Below are 22,214 nucleotides of genomic sequence, written 5' to 3' on the forward strand. Positions count from 1 at the left end.
ACTTGTGCCTTGTAGATGGTGGAAAGGCTTTGGGGAGTCAGGAGGTGAGTCACTCGCCGCAGAATACCCAGCCTCTGACCTGCTCTCGGAGCCACAGTGTTTATATGGCTGGTCCAGTTCAATTTCTCGTCAATGGTGACCACCAGGATGTTGAGGGTGGGGGATTCGGCGATGGTAATGCCGTTGAATGTCAATGGGAGGTGGTTAGACTCTCTCTTGTTGGAGATGGTCATTGTCTGGCACTTATCTGGCGCGAATGTTACTTGCTACTTATGGGCCGAAGACTGGATGTTGTCCAGGTCTTGCTGCATGCGGGCTCGGTCTGCTTCATTATTTGAGGGGTTGCGAATGGAACTGAACACTGTGCAGTCATCAGCGAACATCCCCATTTCTGACCTTATGATGGAGGGAAGGTAATTGATGAAGCAGCTGAAGATGGTTGGGACTAGGACACTGCCCTGAGGAACTCCTGCAGCAATGTCCTGCGGCTGAGATGATTGGCCTCCAGCAACCACTGCCATCTTCCTTTCTGCTAGGTATGACTCCAGCCACTGGAGAGTTTTCCCCCTGATTTCCATTGACTTCAATTTTACTAGGGCTCCTTGGTGCCACACTCGGGCAAATGCTGCCTTGATGTCAAGGGCAGTCACTCTCACCTCACCTCTGGAATTCAGCTCTTTTGTCCATGTTTGGACCAAGGCTGTAATGAGGTCTGGAGCCGAGTGGTCCTGTCGGAACCCAAACTGAGCATCGGTGAGCAGGTTATTGGTGAGTAAGTGCCGCTTGATAGCACTGTCGTCGACACCTTTCATAACTTTGCTGATGATTGAGAGTATACTGATGGGGCGGTAATTGGCCGCATTGGCTTTGTCCTGCTTTTTGTGGACAGGAAATACCTGGGCAATTTTTCACATTGTCGGGTAGATGCCAGTGTTGTAGCTGGAACAGCTTGGCTCGAGGCGCAGCTAGTTCTGGAGCACAAGTCTTCAGCACTACAGCTGGGATGTTGTCGGGGCCCATAGCCTTTGCTATATCCAGTGCACTCAGCCGTTTCTTGATATCACGTGGAGTGAATCGAATTGGCCGAAGACTGGCTTCAGTGATGGTGGGGATATCGGGAGGAGGCTGAGATGGACCATCCACTCGGCACTTCTGGCTGAAGATGGTTGCAAACGCTTCAGACTTGTCTTTTGGACTCACGTGCTGGACTCCGACATCATTGAGGATGGGGATGTTTACAGAGCCTCCTCCTCCCGTTCGTTGTTTAATTGTCCACCACCATTCACGACTGGATGTGGCAGGACTGCAGAGCTTTGATCTGATCCGTTGGTTGTGGAATCGCTTAGCTCTGTCTATAGCATGTTGCTTCATCTGTTTAGCATGCATGTAGTCCTGAGTTGTAGCTTCACCAGGAGTGGGACTTGAACTCACAATCTTCTAACACAGATGCGAGACTCACTGAGCCATGGCTGACACCTGAAAGGAGGAGAGGGAGATGGAGGGGCTTGGAGTGGTCATTCTGGAATGTGGATATGGATGAAGGCACGGCTGCCAAAGTAGGGCAAATGGACTGCGGATGCACAAGCGAACAGTGGTGGAGGAGCAGAATGTTTGGGAGGGGCTGTCGGATTGGAGGATTTTACAGAGCTGGGGAGGGTTGAGGCCTGATCGATTTTAAATGTAAGAAGGGATATAAGTAAACTACAGAATTATGAGACTGGAATACAATGCAGTTCAGTAAGTGGTAGGTTGATTGGTGAACGACTCACCAATCAAAAAAACTGGGGTGGGGATGGAATCCGTGGCGAGGATGTGGAGATTGTGGAACCAAAGATCATGACTGCGCAGTTTTGAACTGGAGTGAATTGTGGCTCAACTCAATCAGAAAGTGGGTCTGACAACACAAAGACATTGGAAGGGTCAAGATAGGCGGTGGTTTTGTCCGTGTCCATCTGAAAGCTGGTCCATGTCTGCGGACTGTGTCACCAAAGGGCAGCATGTGGATGAGGAAGAGGAGGGAGGCAAGGATTGAACCTTTAGAAGCGTCAGAGATAACAGTGATTGCGTGGGAAGAGAAACGTCTCCTGGCTCTGATCAGATAGGTTAGTGGAGCCAAGTGAGGGTAGTCCCAGCAAAAGAGGCCAGTGTCCGATGAATGAGGAGGTGACGGGTGGGTTGTCTGCAGTTACGAAGACGGGGAGGAGTGGGTCATGGAGGAATTTAAACGAAGCGATGAGAATTTTACATTTAAGGGATATGGAACTGGGAGCCAGTGAGGGTCAGTGAGGCCGAGCAGGACTTGTGCTGTTTGGAGGCGGATTACACAGTTTTGGACGATCTCACGTTTCTGCAAGATGGAGGTTGTGTGGCCGGCCAGGAGTGCATTGGAGGAATGGAATCTGGAGGGGACAGAAGCATTGATGAGGGTTTCAATGGCAATGGGCTGAGGAAGAAATGGAGGCGGGTGAGGGAATCACAGGGCCTTTGTGATGGAGGTCAAATCGGGTCATGAGCTCAGCTCGGTGTTACACGGGGCCAATTTTACTGCAGCCGTTGACCAATGTCGAATAAACGGGTAAACATCCGCAGTAAAATATCGGAGAGAGGAATGTCAATGGGACACGTTCAGTGTCCGTCCCCTAATATCACCCACAGTCATTTCCAGGCTGCAATCCTCAACCTGCCCTTTAACTGTCCTCGTGTCAGTGACTCGAAATTCATATTTTAACTGGGAAGCTGCAGGAACAGAGTGAAACGGGTGTGCTTGTGTCCCTGGATTCAGTCCACACTGCGTAGAATCGGTAACATTTATAAATGAATCACCAGGAGTGAACATGGTCAATACAATTACATAAAAACTGTAAATGGACCCGCTCATTATTATTGGATCAGTCCTGCACGAGAACAGATTTAAACTTTATTCCTGAGAGAGGTCTGAATCAGATAATAACCTGGGCTTTGAGATGTTTGTGTTTTTTCCATCACATTATTTTCATCGGAGTCAAAACTGCTGATATAATGTGTTTGTTAAACTAACTGTAGCTAATAGCAATGATCAGCAGTATAACCGTGTCAGTGGAGACTTAGCCCCTGTATAAATCAGGACTTGTTGGAATGGATCAGCTTAGAGTGCCTGCCGGAGCTGTGGTTTCCAGGCTAACAGAAGCCACCACTTCTCACAGAAATGGGATATCCAGTAATCCATCAGATACAAGACATTTATTTTCCTGTTCTTGCAGCGGTTGGAGTTCCAGGTAAGCCGTTATCTCAGCTGTTAATGGTGTAAATCAGTGTTGACTCTGCTGCTGTACTTGGGATATGATTTTTTCTCCTACCATGTTTAACACAGTCACCTGTTCTGTTCTATTGGTTGAATGATGGAATGTGTTAAGTCTCTGCTCTTTCGGTCTTGTAGGAGCTGCATTTTATCCATAATGACCCTTTTATATCCAACCCTGGCATTGTTACTGGATTATTTCCTGTATTGAATCTGTTGTTGAATAATGATATCACTTTAACTTCCAAACTTTCGATATTGTCGGAGTTACATTATATCTGTAATGACTTTGTATATACAAAGCTGGCATTGTTAATGGATTATTCTCTGTATGGAATGTATTGGAATCAGGTGTCTGGACTAAGAGCTGGTATCAGACCATCAGGAGCTGTTAACAGTTTCATGTTGTGGAACTAACCTGTCCTGGAATATGTTTTCATCAATGTGTTTTCAGTGATTGATAATGAGACAGCTCACGGTCCCAATTTTACATGAAGGCAGTGCAGTGTCCTCACTCCCCAATAACATGCTTCAGTTTAACTGGGATTTCAATGTATTTATTGGTGATCACTGTTATGAAATATTATTTCATTGTGTGTGTATCTGACGCCGCTTCAGATGTCTGGCTACTGAACTGAGTTTGCTGCTGAATCTTTCACATCTCCTTCTCTGCTTCACTCTGGATGAATTCACTGACTGTCTATTACTGGACTTCATTGTAAAATGAAATGTACGGTTCTTATGTTGTCTCAATTTGCACCGTGTCTGTTGGAATCAGGAGACCCTTTATGTTTCCGTAGATTATAAGTGTGATATTGGCGTTTGTCAATTGAACATTCCCGCCATCTATCACTTTACTTTATAATTAAAGGAGAAGGAATCCCAATTATTGTGAGATCTGTCTGGAAGATGAATTTGATACTGTTTATTCCATGATTTGCAGATGAAGTGAACAGTGTAGGTGAACATGTGGAGAATTGGATTATCTGTTGAAACATTAAACTATTCCACAGAGGCTTCATTATTTAACAAACTGACACTGAGAATAGGATCGGTGGAACACGGGGCTGGTGAACAGAATGCAGGCACAGGATGATAGGATTTAATCGGATATGAAAATGGACTTGAGAAAGAGAGTAGAGTGAGTGATAGAGAGGGCGACTGAGAGGGAAAGCGAGAGGCTGTGGTGTGAATAATTCATCAGAATGAACTGCTGAATCTTCCAGTAAAACTAAATATAGAAAATGTGATTTGAAGGTGTTATTATGATGTGGTCAGATTGGGTGAGTTTTTATTGTGGGACTCGCTCCTCATGTTTATATCCCTGTCAGGTCCTCAGTCTGTTTTTGTGAATGTTCCTTGTTTTCCAACTTGACACCAAATATAATTACAATTTACTTCAAGAATAGAATCAGAAATTTATTGATCATAATGAATTATTCGGATACTGAATTTTTAAAGCTCGGCTGAATTCAATAAACAACGTGGTTGATTTTATTCATACTTTTCAATTTAAGTTTAATTGAATGTACAAATTAAATTTATTAAAGACATTTTACACCCAACATAGGTTCCCTGACAACAGTAACCACAGAAATGAACTGTTGAATCTGTTCGTTGGATTATGTTGGTGCGACCAAGAGATTAGATTTCCTCTCACACTCTGCTGCAGTCTCTCCCTGTGAATCCCATCCTCTCCTCCCAATGCAATGAATCCCCTGTCTCCTCATACGTTGCTTCAGTTTTTCCGTTCCGTTACATTCTGTACACCACCTCGTGTACACTGCTAGGTGGAGTGGATTCAGTCCATATCTTATATTACATTCTGTATAATACAAGGTGGGGTGGACTCAGTCCATATCTTATATTACATTCTGTATAATACAAGGTGGGGTGGACTCAGGACACATCTTAGATTACATTCTGTACACTACTCGGTGGAGTGGATTAAGTACATATCTTATATTACATTATGTACAATACAAGTGAGAGAGAGGGTGACTGAGAGGGAAAGCGAGACGCTGTGTTGCGAATAATTCATCAGAATGAACTGCTGAAACTTCCAGCAAAATTAAACATAGAAAATGTGATTTGAAGGTGTTATTATGATGTGGTCAGATTGGGTGAGTTTTTATTGTGGGACTCGCTCCTTATGTTTATATCCCTGTCAGGTCCTCAGTCTGTTTTTGTGACTGTTCCTTGTTTTCCACATTAGCACTAAATATAATTAGAATTTGCGAAAGAATAGAATCAGAAATGTATTGATCGTAATGAATTATTCGGATGCTGTACGTTAAAACTCGGCTGAATTCAATAAACAACGAGGTTGATTTAATTAATACGTATAAATTTAATTTTAAGTGATTGTACAAGGTAAATTTATTGAACACATTTTATACACAATTAAGGTTTCCTGACACCAATAACCACAGAAATGACCTATTGAATGTATTAGTTGGATTGTGTTAGTTGGACCTATAGATTAGATTTCCTCTAACACTCTGCTGCAGTCTCTCCCTGTGAATCCCAGCCTCTCCTCTCATTGCACTGAATCCTCTGTCTCCTCATCCATAAGTTCAGTTTTTTCGCTTTCCCAAACCATCTGCTCCTGACTTCCCTCCAGCTCCGACATGTCCTTTTCCTTGTCTCCCTCCCAATCCCACTCACTGGCTCGGTCTCCAGCTGCATTTCCCGATTAGTCCAGCCCCGGTCGGCTCTCTTAACCCAGAGCAACAAACCAGCTGCACCTCTCCCTGTCCCCTCACCGTCCTGCCCCTTCGCTCTCTTTCCCATCCGTCTGGAGCCCAAACCCGGCTTTAATCCGCTGGATTCCCGGTGTCTAAAACCCCTTCTCCCTTCCCCACCGGCACTGCGCCCTCACTCAGACCTTCCTGTGGATCTGGTGTTCACTTTATTCACTTTACTGTATCCATCTCCCAATTCATTCCTGATCATTCTGTTTAAAAACATCTCTCTGCCCGAAAGCGCTGCCCAGGTCAATCAATCACTTTCCACCCTTCGATGCAGCAACACATTTGGAAATTTCACTCCAGATCCTCTCAATCTGCTGCTTTGGCTCCAGGTCTGATCAGTAATTTCTCTGCTTCCTTTTCTCTCTCTTACAGTTAACTTGGTGGCGATTGTGATCCTGTCCCGAGGAAAGTGCGGTCTCTCCAAATGTATTAGTGTCTACCTGGTGGGAATGGCAGTGGCCGATCTCCTGGTCGTTATCATTAGTGTGATATTGGTGTGGATTGGTATGACTTATTTCCCAGATTCATTCCTGCTCATTACTCCCGTGTGTAGTTTTATTGCCTTCTTGAATGCTGCAGTCACTGGGGTTTCTGTCTGGTTCACAGTCGCTTTCACCTTTGATCGTTTTGTGGCCATTTGTTGTGAGAAGCTGAAAACTAAATATTGCACCGAGAGAACGGCGGCTGTGGTTCTGGGAACAGTGAGTGTGCTGGTCTGTTTGGAGAGTGTCCCCGTGTACTTTACATTTGAACCTTACTATATAATTGATAATGTTCCCTGGTTTTGTGTGACTAATCCGAGCTTCCGTACTTCCCCCGCATGGGCCGCATTTGACATGCTTCACCTCATTTTAACCCCTTGTGTCCCGTTCTGTCTGATCTTACTGCTCAATGTTCTGACAGTGAGGCGTATTTTAATCTCCAGTCGAGTCCGCAGGGGACTCCGGGGCCGCAGCAATGGAGAGAATCAGAGTGATCCAGAGATGGAGAACCGAAAGAAATCCATCATTTTACTCTTCAGTATATCGGGCAGTTTTATACTGTTGTGGCTGACACGGGTTGTATTTTACATTTATATGCGAATTTCAGCCATTCTGTATTTTTACTCCGCCTCTGACCCTGGTTATATTACAGAACAGACATCAGGAATGCTACAGCTTCTCAGTTCCTGCACAAACACGTGTATTTATGTCTTGACCCAGACTAAATTCAGAGAGGAGCTGAAGAACGCGGTGAAATGCCCACTCAATCTAATTTTTAAATTAATGAAATCATAGAAAGAGCTGACCGGTTTCAAGCACTAGTACTAAATCCCATTTCAGTCTCCATCCCCTACACTTCCCAGGGGACGAAAAGTACATTTTTTATGAGCAGCACAGAGCCTTTAAATTATCTGAAATATGCTTCTGATGTTATGTTTTACTGATAATCTGACCTATTGAGGCGGGAATTATTCTGTAGGCGACACATGCATTTTTGCACGAAATGGCGGCACTGAAGAGCTCATCTGGACTTCAACTCAATGGCCGTCCAGCAAAATTTGCAAAGCTGGGAATCAAATTAACTGCTGTGGACCTGATCTGAATGGGTGCACTCCACATAAATGGTGAGGGAGAGGGGGAGCGAGAGAGGGAAAGACAGAGAGATGGAGAAAGAGGGAGAGGGAGAGAATCTGAGACAGGGAAAGATACAGAGAGGGAGAGAGATTGACAGAGAGACAGAGAGAAACACACAGCGATAGAGAGTGAGAGAGAGCGAGATCGTGTTTTGGAGTGCGAGAGAGAGAGACAGGGAGTGAGAGCGAGAAAGACAGAGAGAAAGACAGAGAGCGACACGGGGAAAGGATGAGAGAGAGAAAGAGAGAAACAAAGATAATGAGAGGGAGATAGTGGGACAGAGACAGAGAGAAGAACAGAAAAAGAGACGGAGAGAGACAATGGGAGAGAGAGATGGAGAGAGGAGAGGACAGAGAGAGAGACAGAGAGAGAGAGGGACAGAGAGACGGAAAGAGGAGGGGACAGAGAGTGAGAGAGACAGAGAGATGGAGGGAGAGAGAGACGGAGAGAGGAGGGGACAGAGAGAGAGAACACACGGGCAAAAGAAATATAATGATTAAATAGCGCAGAAAATTAAAACAGATTCCCATAAAAGGGAGAGGGTGTTTGTGAGTGATAGATATAGAAACAAAGTGGTGTAGAGACAGAGTTACACAGAGAAGGAGATAAATATGGAGAGTTTGTAAGACAGGATATGTATATGAGAGAGCGAGCAGACATGGATGGAACGAGAGAGCGAGAGACTGACAACGAATTACAAAGTGGTGGAAATAACAAGAAAGAAAAACACACAGAAAATAAATAGAGACGAACGACATAAACAGAGAACAGACACAATGAAAGACGGACAAACATATAAAATGACAGGAGTGTAGGGACAGGAGTGAGAATAGAACACAGAAAGCATTAAATAACCAAACAAACTGTGTAATCATCCCGGAGTGTGTGAGAGTGCTGACCAGCAGAACAGCAGCAGATGAAGCAGGCCAGACAGTTCATGTTTGTTCTGGGGTGACACTCTGGTGGTTTTAATTTTGACATTTCTAAAGGTGATGCCTGCAGGCTGCACAATAAAGTCACTCAGTCTTGTGTACCTGACCCTGACCATTACTTACTGCAGGAGTTTCCCAGCTGCTCTGTGTAGTAAACATTCATCTGATAAACGAAAGCTTGAGAATAAATCGGCTTCAGCATGTTTGAAGGAAAAGGACGATTAAAAGGAGGAAGGACTGTTAAAAAGATTGTTAATGACACATTGTAAAAAATCACGCAGACGATGATAGATCACCATAGCAACAAGAACGATTCCAGGAGGGCTAGAGGTCGTTTGAAGACCTGCCGACTTAACTTGGTTACGTTGTGAACACTGAGAGAAAACAAGTGAAGTGTCAATCAATCGTGGGTTGTATTTGTAGGAACCTGTTGTTGAGAAGCCACCGTCCCAGAGGTGTTGTTCTGTGTAGAAACGGTCTTTAAAAGCTGGGCAGAAGTTGAGTGGAGAGAGACACAGATCCCCCATAACTTCTCCATCCTCACCTTTCCATTCCTGGCAGCACCACCTCACCTGGAATCTTCCTGACTGCTCGATGCTGGTTTACAGGTTGCTTGTGAAGCAGATGACCTGGATACAAGGGAAAACCATGCTACACAATAACATTATTCATCAAAATACCGGCAATCTTCCCCCAAGCTTGAGCCAACCATCAGGATATACCTTTCGTTGTGGGTTTATTCTAAGATAGACATTTGATTTCTAAACTGTTATGCATTTTATGGAATTCAGAATGTGTTGTTTTATTGTGACTAAAGCAATTCTAAATCCGGCATCAACCCAAGGTGATGTTTAAATTGTACTGTCAATTTTTCCAGTGTATTAATAATAATAAATGATTGTTTTCTTTATAACGCCATGGTTTGTGCCTGAAGTTTCTTTACGAAAAAGAGCTCATCAAGTTAAATGTAAAATTAAACCTTGTGGAGATAAAATGTCATTGCCCCAAATTAAAGTGTAAAATCACTTTGTATCTTTTTGCTCCTCCATCTGGACCATGTGTAACTTTCCCAGTGAGCTGCTGGATTCTGTAATAAATCACAATGTACTCTTACCCCTTCTGATGTGTTACTAAACTGGACAGGGTCCCGTAGAACTCTCCTGCTCTGTTACTGTTACAAATACTGTTATTGTTTTAGATTAAAGAAAAATATGAATAATGGAGAAATAAACAAAATTTTAGGTCAGAACTTCATTCAGTTTGAGTCCAATTTTACTCTGATTTATTTAATAGAAGTAGAATTACATTTTCTACACAAAATGGTTAATTGGACCTTTCCTCCGAAAGTCTGGTCTTTCCTTCTCGGTAACTATTATTTCCGAATAACCAAATGTTAATCCATTTTTTGCAGAAGTTCACGTTTTGGTCTTTGATTCCCTCACTGCACCGCTGTCTTTGTGTTAAACACCAGCTAGTGCCAGTCTCACACAGTTTGTATCTTTAACTATACTGCAACAGTGATTTAACAGGAACAGCAAACGAACTCTCTCCGTTTCTCTCACGTTAAGCTTGACCCTCAGAAAGATGAATGCCTTACTGGTGGCCATTTTGTTTAAGGATCAGGACGGCCATTTTGTTTCAGCTTCATGGCGGCCAATTTGTTTGACATTGCCCCCTTGCCCGCCGGTAAGTTGGTTGCCTTGCCCCTCAGTAAGATGGCCGCATTGCCCCTTAGTAAGATATCCAGCTTGCCCCTCAGTAAGATTGCTGCCTTACTGACTGCCATTTTGTTTCAGGTTTATAGCGTTGAATTTGTTGTTCAATGTTTCATATTTTCATAGTAGGTACGGCACAAGAGGAGGCCATTCAGCCCACTGTACCTGGGCCAGCTCTTTAAAAGGGCTATCCAATTAGTCCCTTTATTAATCCACACTTGTCCAAGTGACTATTAATTTTTTCCCTGATTATTGTTTCTGAAAGCTTCCCCACCACCGAGGTTAAACCGACTGGCCTGTAGTTGACGGGTTTATCCTGACACCCTTTTTTGAATAAGTGTGTAACATTTGTAATTCTCCAGTCATCTGGCACCATCTCCATATCTAAGGATGATTGGAAGATTATGGCCATTAACTCAGCAATTTCCATCCTTACTTCCCTCAGAAACCTAGGATGCATTGCATCTGGACCGGGTGACTTACCTACTTTAAGCATAGCCAGCCTTTCTGGTACCTCTTCTTCATCAACTTTTAGCCAATCCAGTATCTCAACTATCTCCCCTTTTACTGTGATTTTGGCAGCAACTTGTTCTTTCGTAACGACAGATGCAAAGTCCTCATTTAGTACCTCAGCCATGCCCTCTGCCGAGATCTCCTATTTGGTCCCGAATCGTCCGCACCCCTCCTCTTACTTCCCGTTTACTATTATATGCCTGTAGAAAACTTTCGGATTCCCTTTTTGTGAGCTGCCAGTCTATTCTCATATTCTCTCTTTGCCCCTCTCATTTTCCGTTTCACTTCTCCTCTGATCTTTCTATATTCAACCTGGTTCTCACTTGTATTATCAACCTGACATCTGTCACACGCTCCCTTTCTCTGCTTCATCTTACTCTCTATCTCTTTAGTCATCCAGGGAGATCTGGCTTTGTTTTCCCTAGATCGCCTCGTGAATGTACATAGACTGTACCTGAACCATCTCCTCTTTAAAGGCCGCCTATGCTTTGATCAAAGTTTTGCCAATTTTTGTTTCCAATTTACCTGGGCAGATACGATCTAAACCCACTGAAATTGGCACTCCTGCAATTACGTATTTTTACTCTAGATTGCTCCTTGTCCTTCTCCATATCTAATCTAAACCTCATGATACTATGATCACTGTTCCCTAAATGTTCCCCCACTGAAACTTGCTTCAATTGACCCCCCTTATTCCCCAGAACAGCACAACAGGAAAGCAAAGTAATCAGGAATGATGCTAAGAGGAGGCTGAGCCTCCGGAAAAATCACTGCCTGCTCAGTTCCTACGCTGGCCGAGCAGATATAGGAAGTACAGTCGAGCTGGACCATCCCCTGCCCCCACCTGCCCCAGATGGAGAAGTTCCTGAGGAGGAACCCCTTTGGCGACAAAGCCCTCAGACAACAAGAAACTTTCTGGGGGTCCTTCAGGGAAAGGAGAGGCTGGCCCGGATCGGGCATTTCCGCGATGCCATTTGGCAGAACGTCAAGTCGCCAGAACTGACCAACCGGCGCCAGGATGTGACCTGGATGTTGGTGAGTAAGGCCATTCCAGTGCAATCCTTCCAACACACACGGAATATCAGCGCCACCGCGAGCTGCCCTCGAGGCTGCAGCATGGCGAGACTGTCATCCGCCTCCTGATGGACTGTCCCTTCACGCGGAAGGTATGGAGAGAGTTGGTTTCTGTTCTGGTGCATTCCCAACAGTTTGATAACAGTTTGGCTCTCTGGGGAAAGGGAACCGTGTAAGGCCATCCCACATGGTATTGGTCACCGTGTATTATAAAATATGTACTTTGTTTGAATGGCAATATTGGGATCATATTGTGTACGATCTGTATTGTTATGAATTGCATTGCTTTGAAATTGTGATATTTAATTTGAACTCTGTGGATTCTTAAATTTTATGAAATAAGGTGTATTTTGTAATTAAAATATGTCCAAAAACCTTCAAACCAGTAAGAAATCAAACCTACAATTTTCTGGCCCTGAGTCAGACACGTTACCCATTGATCCACTGGCCTAGGTTGTGGAGTGTTAGTAACAACTCACACTCCCACAGCGCTGCGGTATGAGCAGGTACCGAGTCAGTCTCGGTCATGCCCACGTGACTCCACGAGTCCGGGAGTCTTTAAAAGCGCACGGTGAACAATTACCAAAGAGAGGAACCTTTGCTGCTTCCCTTCGATAGTTCTGCTGGGAGAGTGGAGGATAATTCATTAACCATAACACAAAGCAAAGTCATCCTTAGATCATTGTTTCAATTCCGGCTTGAAGGAACATGTCTACTTTTGCATTCAGCTCAAGGCCTCTCTTTTAACTTTCCAGCAGCCGACAGCTCAATATGTGGACGCCTCTTTTCTCAAACCTGAAAGCTTTCTGTGTCTGCCCGAACACGGCTGTTTCTCTCCAGCATTTATCTCTGTAACCAGCAGGGAGCTGCTTTGAGCAGCAACTTTTCAAAATTTCAAAGTATATTTTATTTCATTAAAGTCGCAATTTCAGTTCAAAACAATACAAAATAGATCTCACACACCATGATCCCAGTATTTTAACAGAAAGCACAGTACATATCTTATATTACATTCTGTACTACACAAGATGCGGTGGGTTCAGTACATATCTGAGAGGGTGCAGAGGAGATTCACCAGGATGTTACCAGGGCTGGAGCGCTTCAGCTATGAAGAGAGACTGGGAAGATTGGGTTTGTTTTCCTTGGAGCAGAGGAGGCTGAGGGGGGACATGATTGAGGTGTACAAAATTATGAGGTGCACAGAGAGGATGGATACGAAGGAGCTTTTTCCCTTCGTTGAGGGTTCTATAACAAGGGTACATAGATTCAAGGTAAAAGGCGGGAGGTTTAGAGGGGATTTGAGAAAGAACTTTTTCACCCAGAGGGTGGTTGGAGTCTGGAACTCACTGCCTGAAAGGGTTGTGGAGGCAGGAACCCTCACAACATTCAAGAAGCATTTGGATGAGCACTTGAAATGCCATAGCATACAAGGCAACGGACCAAATGCTGGAATATGGGATTAGAGTAGACAGGGCTGATGGCCGGCGCGGACACGATGGGCCGAAGGGCCTCTATCCGTGCTGTATAACCCTATGACTCTATATTCTGTACAGCGCACGGTGGGGTGGCCTCAGTAATTATCTTATATTATATTCTGTACAATACAAGGTGGGGTGGACTCGGTACATATCTTATATTACATTCGTTACAATACAAGATGGGGTGGACTCGGTACATATCTTATATTACATTCTGTACAATACAAGGTGGGGTGGACTCGGTACATGTCTTATATTACATTCTGTACAGTACAAGGTGGGGTGGCCTCAGTAATTATCTTATATTATATTCTGTACAATACAAGGTGGGGTGGACTCGGTACATATCTTATATTACATTCGTTACAATACAAGATGGGGTGGACTCGGTACATATCTTATATTACATTCTGTACAATACAAGGTGGGGTGGACTCGGTACATGTCTTATATTACATTCTGTACAATACAAGGTGGGGTGAACTCAGTCCATATCTTATATTACATTCTGTACAGTACAAGGTGGGGTGGACTCAGTAATTATCTTATATTACATTCTATACAATACAAGGTTGGGTGGACTCAGTACATATCTTATATTACATTCTGTACAACAAGGTGGGGTGGACTCAGTCCATAGCTTATTTTACATTCTGTACAATACAAGATGGGGTGGCCTTGAAGATCAGCAAGTCTGGCATAATTGTATTTGCTGATCCTCAGTATTTCGGTCTGTGAAGAAGTCACCGAGCCCTCTTCCTCCTTCAGGCTGCTGATCACAGAAGTCTCTCTGAGCAGCTGCTGGAAGAAGAAGTGCGAGCACTTCTAGTCTTGCTCCACAGACTCTGGACCGGAAGATGATGCTTGAGGCCCCTTTAACTCGACTGGTCACACCGTGAGATCACAGGGTGAGGCCCCTTTAACTGGACGGGTCATACAGTGAGATCACAGGGTGAGGCCCCTTTAACTGGACGGGTCACACCGTGAGATCACAGGGTGAGGCCCCTTTTACTGGACAGATCACACCATGAGATCACAGGGTGAGGCCCCTTTTACTGGACGGGTCACACCGTGAGATCACAGGGTGAGGCCCCTTTTACTGGACGGGTCACACCGTGAGATCACAGGGTCAGGCCCCTTCTACTAACCAGGTCATATCATGAGATACGGTCTGTATTGTATTGTATTGCTTCGAAATTGTGAAACCTAGTTTTAACTCTGTGTATTCTTAAATTTCATGTCGTGATGTATGTTTTGTAATTAAAAAAAAATCGATGAAACCTTCGAGTCATACGGGAAGCGAACTCTACAATCGGCTTATTTATAAACAGACATGTTATCCATTATTGCACCGGCTGAGGTTACAGACAGGAAGTAGCAGCTCACACTCCCACAGCGCTGCGCTATGAGCAGGTACCGAGTCAGTCTCGGTCATGCCCACACCAGTCCGGGAGTGTCAAAAGGTGCACGGTGAACAATTACCAAAGAGTAGCAGCTTTTCTGCTTCCCTTCGATCGCTCAGCTGGTAGAGCGGAGGACTGTAATACAGTAACAGGTCAAAGTCATCCTTCGGTTACTGGTTCGAAGGAACAAACGTGCTTTTGGAGTAATTAACTCAAGGCCGTTCTCTTAACTTTACAGGCGGCCGACAGCTTAACATGTTGTTGCTGAGGCACAGGAGACCTCTTTTCCTTTGTCAAACCGAAAAGCTTTCTGTGTCTGCCCGAAAACGGCTGTTTTGATCGAGCATTTGCCTCTGCTCACCAGCAGGGAGTGCCTTTGAGTAACAACACTTCAAACCGCTTCCAGGCAAAAAATTCTTCCATCAGTCAGTCAGTCAGACAGACAGGGCTCTCGCTGCTCCCTCAAGCTCGGGGCCGCTGTGCCTTTCCTGTGACCTCGTCTGCCTTCCGCAGGCTCGGTTTCTTCGCAGCATCATTCACGATTACTGTGGCTTCCCGTTCTGCTGTTGCTCACTTGCTGATGCTCGATACCACCGATTGAAGCAAAGTATTGATTGTATTCATGGAGGCGGCCAACCCAAGGCAAGATTTATCTGCTGGTCGTGGAGCCGCGTGAGAAGCAGCTACTGTGAAGGGCAATTTACAAGAAACAACCTCAAATATGGAATAAACATGCAGTAGAAACATGGATACAGGATTGGCTAAGAGAAAGGAAACTTAGAGTAGTGGTGAACGGTTGTTTTTTCGGACTGGAGGGAGGTGTTCAGTCGTGTTCACCAGGGGTCAGTGCGAGGACCATTGCTTGTCTTGATATATATTAATGGCTTGTACAGGGTACAATTTCCAAATTTGCAGATGACACAAAACCTGGAAGGGTAGTAAACAGTGAGGAGGATAGTGATATACTTCAAGAGGATATCGACACGCTGGTGGATTGGGCGGACAAGTGGCAGATGAAAATTAACGCAGAAAAATGCAAAGTGATGCATTTCGGTCGGAATAACGAGGAGAGGCAATATTAACTAGAGGGCACAATTCTAAAAGGGGTACAGGAACAGAGAGATTTTGGGGGTATATGTGCACAAATTGTTGAATGAGGCAGGGCAGGTTGAGAAAGCGGTTAAAAAGCATATGGGATCCTGGGCTTGAAAATAGACAACAAAAGCACGAAAGTCATGATGGACCATTATAAAACACTGGTTCGGCCATAACTGGAGTATTGTGTCCACTTCTGGGCACCGCACTTTCGGAAAGATGTGACGGCCATAGAGAGGCTGCAGAAGAGATTTATTAGAATGATTCCAGGGATGAGGGACTTTAGTTACGTGGATAGACTGGAGAAGCTGGGTATGTTCGCCTTGGAACAGAGAGGGTTGCGAGGAGATCTGATAGAGATTTTCAAAACCATGAAGGGTCCAGACACAGTATATAGAGAGAAACAGTTCCCATTGGCGGAAGGTTCAAGGGGCAGAAGGCATAGATTTCAGGTGATTGGCAAAAGAACCAAAGGTGACATGAGGAAAAACGTTTGTACACAGGGTGTGGTTAGGATCTGGAATGCACTGCCCGAGGGGGTGATTCAATCATGGAAAGGCAAAAATTGGAAGGGCTACGTGGATGGGGCGGGGGAGTTGAACTAGCTTGATTGCTCTTGCATAGAGCCGGAGCGGACTCGATGGGTCGAATGGCCTCCTTCCGTGCTGTAATTTTTCGCTGATTCTGGTCGAGTGCTCTCTGAGCACGTGAGAGTTAGCAGGGTGGATTCTTGCATTCTCCACACACCTTTTGACTTGGGTCAATTGTCCAGAAACAAAAGTGGCGTCAGTTTTCAGCGAGCCCATGGTCCATGTACTTCTTATGCTTCACTGCGTGCTACGGTACAGAGAGGTCAAGGGGCAGCAAATCTTTTGGTGTGCTGCAGGAAGCAAACATTCTTGATTTTGGTGTTATGGAAAGATGAGGTCAGAGATGGAAAGAAAAGCTTTGCGATGCCTTCTCTGAGGATCGAACTCAGGGCCTTCAGATTATGAGACTGACGCGCTGCCTACTGCGCTAAGAAGGCACTTGATAACGCATTCGCCAGGCAGCATTACCAACTAGGACAGTTTGCAAGTTGTAAAGTCATATACTGATCGACAGTTTGCAAAAACCTTCCATCCAGGTCGAAATTGAACCAAAAAACTTCTGAATCCTGATCAGACACGTTATCCATTGCTCCACTGGACGAGCAAGTAGCAGCTCACACTCCCACAGCGCTCCGGTATGAGGAGTTACCGAGTCAGTCTCGGTCATGCACACTTGACTCCACAAGTCCAGGAGTGTCAAAAGGCGCACAGTGAACAATCACCAAAGAGAGCAATCTTTGCTGCTTCCCTTCGATCGCTCAGCTGGTAGTGCGGAAAACTTGTAGAGATAAAAACTTGAAAGCAAAATCGCTATTAAATCATTGGTTTGACTCCGGCTCAAAATAGTGAGCGTGCTTTTGGAGTCAGCGGTATTGAGCTCAAGGCCGCTTTCTTAACTTTACAGACTGCTTCCTGCTTCAAATGTTGGCGCTTTTCCTTTCTCAAACCTTAAAGCTTTCGGTGTCTGTCCGAACACAGCTGTTTTGCTCAAGCATTTGCCTCTGCTCACCAGCAGGGAGCGCGTTTGAGCAACAACACGTCAAACCGCACGAACTTTCAGATAAAAAAAAATACTTCTCTCAGTCAGTCGGACAGGTCTCTCGCTGCTCAGAGGATTACCTTTGAGCATCAATTCTTTTCATTTTCAAAATATACTTCATTTCATAAAATTTAAGGATACATACAGTTCAGTGTAAAAGTCGCAATTTCAATTCAAAACAATACAAAACAGATCGCACACACAATGATCCCATTATTTCAATACAAAACACACTACATATCTTATAACACATTCTGTATAATAAAGGGTGGGATGACTTCATACAGTAGCCTTTCCCCTTGGAGTGTGCCAGTAGGCAACACTCAGTCGTGGACAGCTCCCTCAGGTTGAAAATCAGCAGGTTTCGGGAGGACCAAAAGGCCTCCTTCACCGAGTTGATGGTCTTCCAGCAGCAGTTGATATCTGTCTCGGTGTGTGTCCTGGGGAACAATCCGTAGAGCACAGCGTCCTGTGTTACCGAGGTGTTGGGGATGAACTGGGACAGATACCAACCTATCTCTCTCCACACATTCTGCGTGAAGGTCCAGTCCACCAGGAGACGGACAATGGTCTCATCCCCGTTGCAGCCTTGAAGGCAGCTCGAGGTGGTGCTGAGATTCCGTGCGTGTTGGAATGACTGCACTGGGAGGGCCCTTTTCACCACCATCCAGGCTACATCCCGGTGCCTGTTGGTCAGTTCCGACGACGAGACGTTCTGCCAAATGGCTTCAACCATCTGGGCGGGAAACTGCCCGATCGGATCCACCCTCTCCTTTTCCTGCAGGACCCCCAGAACGACCACTGTCGGACGGCCTTGTGGTCGAAGTGGTTCCTCTTCAGGAACTGCTCCACCTGAGACAGTGGTGGGGAACGGCCAGCATGACCAGACCCAGTTTTCTCAGTGTATTTGACAGGTCGAAACTCAGCACGTATTGGGACTTGGTGTTTGCGTACCGGGGCTCTACACACATCCGGAAGCAACCACACACAAGTGGCCATCAGGATCAGGGCACCATTTTTTGACGCTCCTCCCCCCCCCCCACTTTGTCTCGGGGCTTGTACATGGTGTCCCTGTGGACACATTCTACCTTGGACCTCCAGACAAAGTGGAAGATATCTCGGGTGACTGTGGTGATGGAGCTGTGGGGAATGGGCCAGACCTGGGCCACGTAGAGCAAAACCGCGAGTACCTCACACTTCATCACCAGGTTCCAACCAGTAATGGATAGAGAGCGTCCCCCCAACATACCAAGCTTCTGTTTATCCATGGCAACCCGCTCCTCCCATTTCTTGCTGAAGGCCTGGGGCCCCCGAACCAGATCGCCAACACCATCAGGACCTGACGATGAAGGGGATAAAGGATTGGGTCTCCCACCTGCCCTAGAACATGGCCTCACCCTTACTGCGGTTCACTCTCGACCCCGAAGCTTTCTCAAAACGATTGCAGATGTCCATCAGTCTTTGGACCGAGTGCTGATCGGTGCAAAAGACGGTGACTTCATCCATGTAAAGGGAAGCCTTAACCCGACAGCCTCCACTGCCTGGGATCGTCATCCCCCTGATACCTGTATCCTTTCTGATGGACGCAGCAAATGGCTCGACACAGCACATGAACAAGACCGTGGAGAGAGGACAGCCCTGCCTGATTCCAGATCTGATCGTAAAATTCTCCGACTCCTGTCCATTGATTAGGACTGCGCTATGGATGTCCGCGTACAGCAGTCAGATCCAATCTCCGATTCCCTCCCCAAACCCCATTTTGGATAGCACGTCAATCATGTATGCGTGGGATATTCTGCCGAAGGCCTTATCCTGGTCCAGGCTGATGAGGCAGCTGCTCACCCCTCTGTCCTGCACGTAGGCGATCGTATCCCTGAGCAGCACAAGGCTATGGGAGAACTTCCTGCCGGGTACAGTACAGGTCTGATCCGGGAGGATCACCCACTCCAGAACAGATTTGAGCCTGTTGGCGATGGCCTTCGATAGAATCTTGCAGTTGGCATTTAGCAAGGAAATTGGTCACCAATTTTTGATTTCTTCCCTCTCCCCCTTCTGCTTGTAGATGAGGGTGATGACGCCTTTCCTCGTGGACTCTGACATGCTGCCTGCCAGAAGCATACCCCCGTAGACATCCAGTAGGTCTGAGACTATCCAGTCCCACAGAGCCGAGTGCAATACAACTGGTAAATCATCACTCCCCGGAGTTCTACTCTTCTGGAAGGACCGAACAGCCTTTGTCAGCTCGTCCAAGGTCAGTGGCCGATCCAGGCTCTCCCACTCGCTGTCCTCTAAGACCTCCGGGATAGAGGACAGGAAGGGCTTGAAGGCCTTGCTGTCTCTGGGCTTTGTGTCATACAGCCTGGCATAAAAGGATTTTTTTATTTATTATTTGTTCATGGGATGTGGGCATCGCTGGCGAGGCCGGCATTTATTGCCCATCATTTATTGCCCATCCCTAATGTGTGTAGAGCCCCAGTACACAAGCATCAAGATTTCCTGATCCTCAGTATGTCGGTCTGTGAAGACGTCATCGAGCCCTCTTCCTCCTTCAGGCTGCTGGTCACCAGAGGTCTCTCTGTGCAGCTTCTACAAGAAGAAGCGCGAGCATTTCTCGTCCTGCTCCACGGAGCGGACTCTGGACCGAAAGGTGATCTTCGAGGCCTCAGAGGCGAAGAGTGAGACTTGCCGGCCCTTCAACTCTCTGAGTTCCTCCCCGATATCGATCCCCATCGACTGCATCTGGAGCAGATCCTGCATGCTTTTCTGGAGCTGGGACAATTTCCTCTGTCTCTCTCTCGTCCCCTTAACAGGACGGGTCAAACCGTGAGATCAGAGGGTGAGGCCCCTTTAACTGGACAGGTGAAACCGTGAGATCATAAGATGATGCCCCTTTAACTGGACGGGTGACACCGTGAGATCACGGGGTGAAGTCCCATTAACTAAACGAGTCACAACGTTAGATCTCAGGGCGAAGCCTCTTTAACTGGATGGGTCAAACCGTGAGATCACAAATTGAGGCCCCTTTCATTGGATGGGTCACAACGTGAAATCACAGCGTGAGGCCCCTTTAACTGGATGGGTCATACCGTGAGATCACAGGGTGAGGCCCCTTTCATTGGTCGGGTCATAACGTGAGATCACAAGGTGAGGCCCCTTGAACTGGACGGGTCACACCGAGAGATATCAGGGTAAGGCTCTGTGATTCCAGGTGGTATTTCCTAGCTCGGCTAATTTAAATATGTGAGGTGACGAGAGTGTTGGAGAAATGAAGGCTTGAGATGGCAGAAGCACAGGGTCTCAGCAGCAGTGGGACCAGGACTGTACTTTGTAACTGGTGCAGGGAAACAGCAGTGGGAACGGAAATCACGAAATCACAAGAGACTTCGAGGTCCATGTATATGGATCATTAAAATATCATGGACAGGTACAGAAAATAATCATAAAAGGGTAATGGAATGCTGGCCTTTATATCTAGAGGACTAGAATACAATGGGATAGAAGTTATACTGCAACTATACAAAGCCCTGGTTGGACCACACCTGGAGTACAGTGTTCAGTTCTGGGTACCACACCTCAGGAAGGACATGTTTTCCTTGGGAGTGCAGAGCAGATTTACTAGAATGATACCTGGATACTAAGGGTTAAATTACGAGGAGAGATTGCACACACGAGGCTTGTATTCCCTGGAATTTAGAAGATTAAGGGATGATTTGATCGCAGTTTTCAAGATATTAAGGGGAACTGGTCAGTTAGATAGAGAGAAATTATTTCCGCTGTTTGGCGAGTCCAGGACTTGGGGACAGAGCCTGAAAATTAAAGCCAGGACTTTCAGGCGTGAAGTTAGGAAACACTTCTGCACGCAAAGGGTTGGAGAAGTTTGAACTCTCTTTAACAAACGGCAGTAAATGCGAGCTCAAATGTTAATTTTAAATCTGATATTGAAAGATTTATGTTAACTAAAGGTATGAAGGGATATGGGGCTAAGGCGGTTATATGGAGTTAGGTCACAGATCAACCATGATCTCATTGAAAAGCGGAACAGACTCGAGGGGCTAAATGGTCCGATCTTCCAATGTACCTATGTGTCAGTTTTCTGTGTTTATAAACACCACAGTGTATTTCACTCCGTGTCCAACACTGTAAGGCCTCCCCTGGTGTGTCAGCTCACTGGGCTTTAAATTGGGTCTTGCAACGCCCGTTGTATCGGCACTGCGCGGCCTCCCAATGTGCCCAGATATCGTCCGGAATGCGCGCACATAAATCTAGCGTGACGTGCTCCGGAGCCCACCTTGGAGGTGATGCTCCCACTGACACTATGGGATAACATGTTGAAAGTAGTCGCTTATTAATAGCAGGGAGAAACATTCCAGTGACACAATTAGGGCCCATGGAGGCTGACATTAATTACAGTCACTGAACAAACAGATTCAGTTCACAACTTTAAATCCAACAATGTTTATATCACAACATATACTTAACCAAATATTACACGGATGGAAAGCCCGAGGCCCAGTATATTATTTTAATAAATATTTGGAAGAAGATAATCTATGAGACCCACAGTCTGACAGCACTGATGTGAAAGGAGAGCAGCTTCATTTACAGATTGCAGATTATTTGTGAGTGAAATCCTTTAATTTCAGAGAGTTTCTACCACTTCTCAAGGGTTGGGTTTAAACTCAGAGATGGGAACTGAACCATTCTACTGGTCAGTTTGGAGACCATTCTG

The 22,214-nt window shown here is 45.7% G+C and overlaps 1 non-coding gene across 1 annotated transcript; it reads right to left on the minus strand.

Annotated features, from left to right (window-relative positions):
- Nucleotides 1–16,810: 16,810 nt before the first annotated feature.
- Nucleotides 16,811–16,883, minus strand: trnam-cau (transfer RNA methionine (anticodon CAU)). The gene has a single exon. It is a non-coding gene; the product is annotated as a tRNA-Met (tRNA).
- Between the last annotated feature and the right edge of the window lie 5,331 nt (nt 16,884–22,214).

This window comes from Heptranchias perlo, unplaced genomic scaffold (genome assembly GCF_035084215.1).
Source record: "Heptranchias perlo isolate sHepPer1 unplaced genomic scaffold, sHepPer1.hap1 HAP1_SCAFFOLD_59, whole genome shotgun sequence".
Classification (NCBI taxonomy): domain Eukaryota; kingdom Metazoa; phylum Chordata; class Chondrichthyes; order Hexanchiformes; family Hexanchidae; genus Heptranchias; species Heptranchias perlo.